Raw genomic sequence first — 7,579 nt, 5'->3', positions numbered from 1 at the left:
AGGTATGGAAGTCAGGCTGACTGGTCTATAGTTCCCTGGCTTCTCCTTTTCCCCGCTTTTAAAAGATGAGCATATCAGCCATTCTCCAGTCTTCTAGGACCTCTTCTGTCATCCATGAGTTTGCAAATATTATTGCCAGGGGCTCCAAGATTTCTTCAGCCAATTACTTCAGCACCCTGGGATGAATAGCATCAGGCCCTGCTGACTTAAATTTCATTCAGATTAGTCAGAAGATCTGACACGTTTTCTACCTATCCTGATCTGCATCCCTTTCTCTTTATTGTCTATGGTAACTTCTCTAGTCGTCCTGTCACATTATTTTTTTGTGAGAAAACTGAAGCAAATTAGGGATTGAGCAACTCAGACTTCCTTTCATCTTTTGTTACCAGCTCATTTTCTCCATTGAGCAGCAGACCCACACCATCACTGGTCTGTTTTTTGTTTGTTTTTTTTGTCTGACATATTTGAAGAACACCTTCTTATTGTCTCTAATACTCTTTGCCAGCTGTAACTCATTCTTTGCCTTGGCTTTCCTAGTTTATATACTTCCTCAATAGGGTGACCAGACAGCAAGTGTGAAAAATCAGGACAGGGAGTGGGGGGTAATAGGAGCCTATATAAGAAAAAGACCCAAAAATCGGTACTGTCCCTATAAAATCGGGACATCTGGTCACCCCATTCCTCAGTGACATGCCCCTCCTTCCATTTCCTGTATGTACCCCTATTGGGTTTTAGATACCTAAAAAGCTCCTTGGGAAGCCACATGGGCCTCCCGTGACTCTTCTTATCTTTCCTCTGCATCAGAATAGCTTGATGCTAAGCCTCTAGTATTACCTCTTTTAGGAACTGCCAGCTCCCTTTGACTCCTTTTCTTCCTAATTGGTCTTTTCTTTGGCCCTTGCCTACTTTTTCTTTGAGTTGGTTGAAACCTGCCTTTCTTAAGCCAAGTATCCTTGTTTTGCTCTTCCCATGTCCTACTTTCCCTTAGGATCTTTAATTTTATCAGATCATGATCACTTCCTCCAAAATTCCAAACCGCCTTCACATTCACAACTAATTCATCCTTGTTGGTCAAAATCAGATCAAAAAATTTATGACCTTCCCACTTGTTTCCTCAACTTTTTAAATCAGAAAGTTGTACCCAACAGATGCCAAGAACTTGTAGGACCTATTATGCTTTGCTGTAATAGTCTTCCAGTATTTCTTCAGATTGTTTACTTTGTTAACATGACGTACCCAAAACTGTGCACAGTACTCCTACTTGGCACTGGAGAGGCCTAAGCTGAGCAGAATAATTACCTCCCATATTTTCCATATGACATTCCTGTTAATACATCCCAGAATGGCATTTGGGCTTTTTTGCAACAGCATCACATTATTATAATCCCCAAATCATTTTCAGGAGTACTACTGCCCAGCCAGTTATTCCCCATTTTGATTTTATTGCATTTGATTTTTTTTCCATCCTAAGTGCAATACGTTGCTGTTGTCTTTAACAAATTTCATCTTCTTGAATTCAGACCAATTCTTCAATTTGTAAAGGTAGTTTTGAATTCTAAGCCTGCCCTCTAAAGTGCTTGCAACCCCTTTCAGCTTGGGATCAAATGCAAATTTTATAAACATACTCTCTACTTCATCATTCTAGACCTTAATGAAAATATTGAATAGCATTGGGCCCATGATGGAGCCCAGTGGTATTCCATTTGATATATCCTCTCAGTTTGACAGCAAATCATCAATAAATATGCTTTGAGTGTGGTCTCTCAACCAGTTGTGCACCCACATTATAGTAATTTCATATTTTGTAACAGTATAGTGATTTGTACTTTCTATAGATATTTCTCTCTTGTTGGACTATGCTGTTATCTCTGGATCTGGAGAACAACTACAAAAATGTAACTGAGAAAGCAAAATATTTGTTTTCACAAATATTTCAGGAAGTAAAGTTGAACAAGGTGGTTCTGGTACAATTAAAAAATGAACTGAACTTTCTGACTAATGAGGAATCTTGGCTTAGAGAAGAAAGGAAGCATGAGGTACTTCAACTACAGCTCCATGACGTCCATGGTCTCACTTTTGAATTAAAATATTTCATTTTTTTCCCAAAATATTTTGGTTTTAGAATTTTCCCCACCAAAACATCAACAACTTCCATGGCAAATTTCAACTTTTGTAAAGCTTTTGTTCAAATTTCCTGCAGAAAACATTTTTTTCCTAACCACTTCTACTTGCTACTGCCCCTGGTGCTTAATCTAGCAGTGCTATCATGGGAATAGAAGTCTTTCTCCTTCTTTTGCTTCCTGAAGATGTGTAACCTGATTTTTTCTGTGGTGATGGGCACATGGAGATCCCACTTAGATGCGCCCCCTGGCTTGAAGTGGTTTCCATCACACACACAGGGCTGACAGTTTGGTTCAATGGCTCTAAAGCACCTGCACTATACAAATTGTTTCAGTGCCTCTGCACTTAGTGTTAGGTGCTCAACACCTTGGAAAATCTTCCAAGAGCTAGGAAGAAGGAAAGAAGATGGAGTGATCTCTTGATGTCCTCAGAAGACTGTGGTGAGGTAGTCATTTGACTCTTCACTGCAGCGTGGGGGAGAAAATGCAAGCTACTCATAGAATATTAGGTTTAGAAGGGACCTCAGGAGGTCATCTAGTCCAACCCCCTGCTTAAAGCAGGACCAATCTCCAGACAGATTTTTGCCCCAGATCACTAAATGGCCCCCTCAAGGATTGAACTCATAACTCTGGGTTTAGTAGGCCAATGCTCAAATCACTGAACTATCCCTCCGCCCAAAAACGATAATGATCAGAAGGGATTACTTCAGGCAGAGAACAGTGAATGGGGCACTGAGTAGAAGGATCCTTGGGGCTGGGCCTCTATGTGGATAGTACTTGTGCCAGGGCTGATATTAGTGGACCCACTAGAACCAAAATCCACCTTAATTTCTGTATGGTTTGGAGTGCTAGTTAAATCCTATGGTGCCGCCTTTCATTGGGCTGTCACCGTGGACAAATAAATATTCTGTTAGCCATAGATTAATAATCTGTATAAAACTAAACTGAAACAGCACAAAAGATATAGCCAGGGCCGGTGGAAGCACTAGGCAAGTTAGGCAGCCACCTAGGGCGCCAAGATCTGGGGGGGCGCTAAAAAGCAGGTGCCTAAAAATAGACGCAGGCTCAGGCTGAAGATCCCAGACTGTAGGGAGGACATAGATAAGAACTACACTCCCAATGAATTGCTCTCCTGCCATTTACAAAGGCAGGGATTAGGGAAGTCCTTTGATTAGATCGCAGACTATAGGGAGGTGATAAGAATCACGCTCCTAATGAATTGCTCTCAAACTACTGCCATTTAGGAAGCCAGCGAAGTTCTTTGATTAGCTCTCAGACTATAGGGAGGAGGAGGTGATAAGAACCAGCTCCCAGTGAATTGCTCTCCGACTTCTATCTCCTGCCATTTAGAAAACCAGGGAAGTCCCAATTGCTCTCTGACTCCTGCCATGTGAAGTCCTTTGATTGTAAATCAATAATTGTACAGATTGCTGTGTTGGTAGGTACATTATTACAGTACTAGCTCCTCTGTCTTGTAGTCAGGGGTGGCTCCAGGCCCCAGCATGCCAAGTGCATGTTTGGGGCGGCATGCCATGGGGGGCTCTCTGCCGGTCGCCAGGAGGGCGGCAGGCAGGCAGCCTTCGGCAGCATGCCTGCGGAGGGTCCGCTGGTCCCGCGGCTTCGGTGGACCAGCGACCGGCAGAGCGCCCCCCACGGCATGACGCTGTGCTTGGGGCGGCGAAATGTCTAGAGCCGCCCGTGCTTGTAGTAGATTGCACAGCAACAGCCAGAAGAAGAGTGGAGCAGCTTGGGGGCGGGGAGGGGGTGTAAGACCCCCTGCTGGGGCTAGGGTGACCAGATGTCCCAATTTTAAAGGGACAGTCCTGATTTTTGGGTCTTTTTCTTACATAGGCTCCTATTACCCACAACCCCTGTCCCAATTTTTCACATTTGCTGTCTGGTCACTCTAGCTGGGGCTGAGCTGTGCTGTCAGTGAAGTGCAGCTGGGGCCAGCTTGCATGGCATGCTCCTCGGAGAGCAGGCTGCAGGTTTTCCAGGGCAGAGGCTCTGCGCCCTGGGGAGAGAAGGGAGGGAGGCCACAGCTGGTAGCTCTGTGGGCTCTCTTGCATGGAGAGGCGGCTAAGCCACTTTAACCCACCTCCCTGTGCCCCAGCTTTCTACCCTCCCGACCCTGCTTTGGTGTGAGGGCCACGCACTCTCTGCCTCACAGTCCTGCCTGCCCCACGTCCCCTGCCAGAGCGAGAGCCCAGCATTCAACTCCCCAGCCCGGGTGCAGGACAGACTGGCAACACGCTCCCATTGCCCTGTTGCAATTGAACTGTGAGTTGGCCCACTGCTGCATGCCAGGGACTGGAGAAGAGAGCACCCATTTCACCTTGCGGCTCTTTGAATCTTACCCCGTCCGCCCCTCCCCTCCACACCCAAACCCGGTCTGCTCCCCTTGCACTCCCCAGACAAACCCAACCCCCCACTGACCAAACCCAGTCTGCTTCCCTTCCCCACCTAACCCGATACCCCAGTATGACGGAGTATCTGCCATTCTAATTTTATAAATTTTATTAATAACAATAATTCAATATTATAAAGGTAGAATAAAAAGTAGTAGATTTTGATATGAAAGAATGAAGGAAGGAAGCATAGGTGACCAAAAAGGGTGTATTTCTGATTACAATCAACATTGCTTAATTTTCAGGAAAAGTCATCCAGATCTCTTAATGAATATTTACGTCACCTGGGGAAAGATATACAGAATGAGCTTATTCAGCTTCTATCCAATGCCATCAAACAAAAAATCCTAGCCTCTGCTCGTGCTGCAAAATACTTTTCGATCATTCTAGATTGTACACCAGATGAGGCCACATTGAACAAATGACCATAATCATTTGGTTTGTGGATAGGCCTACTTCAGAGACAGAGAATGAGACTGAATCAGTATTCATAAAGGAACACTTCTTGGGATTTGTGTCACTTATGGAGACAACTGGAGCTGGTATGACAAAAACTATTCTTCACCAGTTAGAAGAGATGTCACTGCCTATAGAAAACTTGTGTGGTCAAGGGTACGATAATGGGAGCAATATGAAAGGGAAAGAAAATGGTGTCCAGCGAAGAATTGTGGATATTAATCCATGAGCCTTTTTCATTCCTTGCAGTGCACATTCATTGAATTTGGTTGTTAATGATGCTGCAAAGTGTTACTTGGAGGCAACTGCCTTCTTTGATTTAGTTCAGTGTGTGTATATGTATTTCTCAGCTTCTACACATCACTGGGAAATTCTAACACACCATGTATCTAATCTCACAGTTAAACCATTGAGTGAAACAAGATGGGAAAGTCGAATTGATGCCTTGAAACAACTTTGCTATTAGCTTGGTGACATCTATGATGCGCTGATAGACGTCTATGAAGACACTACTCTAACAGGATCATCTGGCAATACATCACGAGTTGATGAAAAGGATCTTCCAAAAGCCATTTCTAGTTTCAAGTTTCTTGTTTCTCTTGTTGTGTGTTATGACATATTGTTTGAGATCAACATGACTAGCAAACAACTTTAGGCGAAATAATTCAACATAAGTGACACCATTAATCAAATTGGAGAAACCAAGAAGTTTCTTGTAGGCCGCAGAAGTGACGCAGACTTTGAGAAAACATTGGTAGATGCAGGTGAACTTGCGGAGGAGTTGGATGTATTGGCACTTTTTGAACCAGATCCAATCCGTATTAGAAAAGAGAGGAAGCAATTCACATATGAAGCAGATGACGAACCTATTTATAATCTGAAAGAAAAATTCAAAGTGAATTTTTACTTTGCAGTCATCAACACAGCAATACATTCAGTTGAAGAAATATTCACATTGATGCAGCAAATTAGTTCAGTATTTGGCTTCCTATATGATGTTTACAGTTTGCAAAATACAACACCAAAGCAAATTATGGAACATTGCTAGAATCTGGAGCAAGCTTTGCAACATGGTGAATCCAAAGAAATTGATGTCTTTGACTTGTGCAATGAATTGCAAGCTATTGCACGACAAGTCCAAAAGAGTGCATCACCGTATTAAACTTCATATGCACAAATAAACTGACAGATAGTGTCCCCAACACAGTTGTAATCTTCTTGACTCTCCCAGTTTCTGTGGCCAGTAGTGAGCAAAGCTTTTCAAAGTTCAAGTTGATAAAAATATACATGCAAACATCAATGTTGCAAGAAAGACTTGCTGGGCTATCAACCTTGTCAATAGAACATGACATTGCTTGCAGCATTGACTTAGAGGAACTTGTTTCTAAATTTGCTAAACTGAAAGTGTGGAAAAATAAATTATAACGTGTTACTTTGTGACAATGTATTGTGTATAAGGTATGTGATCAGGGCTGGCTCTACAATTTTCGCCGCCCCAAGCAGCGCACCGAATTGCCGCCAGGGACAGCGAGGGCAGTCCATGTGCTCTTAGGGCGGCAGGCGCATTTCTGCGGCAGCGGCAATTCGGCGGCAGCTTCTATGTTTAGCTGAAGCTGCCGCAGACAGCTAAACATAGAAGCTGCTGCCAAATTGCCGCCACCACGGAAACGCACTTGCCGCCCTAACAGCGCACGGACTGCCCCCGGCAGCAATTCGGTGAGCTGCTTGGGGGCAAAACAACAGGGACTGCCCCCCCTTGCAGATTGCCGCCCCAAGCACCAGCTTGGAATGCTAGTGCCTGGAGCCGGCCCTGTATGTGATTTATTTTAAGATCCATGCTATGTTGTGCAAAGTGAAAACAATAATGTCAACACTGTCAGGTTATTCATTTATTTTCATTAAATATGTAGACTAAATAATTCAATTAATACATTTTCAAGCCGAACATGTATTAATTCTAATGAACAATGCCACATTATGCAGCATTCATTTTTTAAAGTTTTTAATAAGCGATGCTCGAGGGGGGGCGGTGGGGGCGCAAGGTGGAAGTTTCGCCTAGGGCGCAAAATATCCTTGCACCGGCCCTAGATATAGCTATCTACTGTCAGCCAATTATTTTTCTTGCTTTAATGACATAAAATATCCCTATCACTAATTCCCAAGTAAGCATTTAACAAAGGCCTGCACTAGGAGGCACCTTATATCGATTTTAATGGCTCTTTAAATTATTAACATATCGGAATAGGGTTAGTGTGGCACAGTGCACCACTGACCGCTCTGGACAGCATTCTCAACTCGGATGCACTGGCCAGGTAGACAGGAAAAGCCCGGGAACTTTTGAAATTCATTTCCGAGCTCATCATCACAGGTGACCACGCACAGCTCATCAGCACAGTTAACAATGCAGTCTCCTGAGAATCGAAAAGAGCCCAGCATGGAGAGGTAATGGATCTGATCGCTTATCGCTATGGGGAGATGATTCAGTGCTAACAGAACTAAATGAAAAAGTATTTGAAAGAATTTCTAAGGCTATGACTGCTAAAGGCCACAGCAGGGACTCCGTGCAGTGCAGAGTGAAAGTTAAGGAGCTCAGAC

The 7,579-nt window shown here is 43.7% G+C and overlaps 1 pseudogene; it reads left to right on the top strand.

Moving 5' to 3' along the window:
• Positions 1-1,856: 1,856 nt before the first annotated feature.
• On the top strand, positions 1,857-6,032 carry LOC120404920 (annotated as a pseudogene).
• Positions 6,033-7,579: the final 1,547 nt, after the last annotated feature.

The sequence above is a fragment of the Mauremys reevesii genome, linkage group 1, assembly GCF_016161935.1.
Source record: "Mauremys reevesii isolate NIE-2019 linkage group 1, ASM1616193v1, whole genome shotgun sequence".
Taxonomy (NCBI): domain Eukaryota; kingdom Metazoa; phylum Chordata; order Testudines; family Geoemydidae; genus Mauremys; species Mauremys reevesii.
This window is presented reverse-complemented; position numbering and strand designations above follow the sequence as displayed.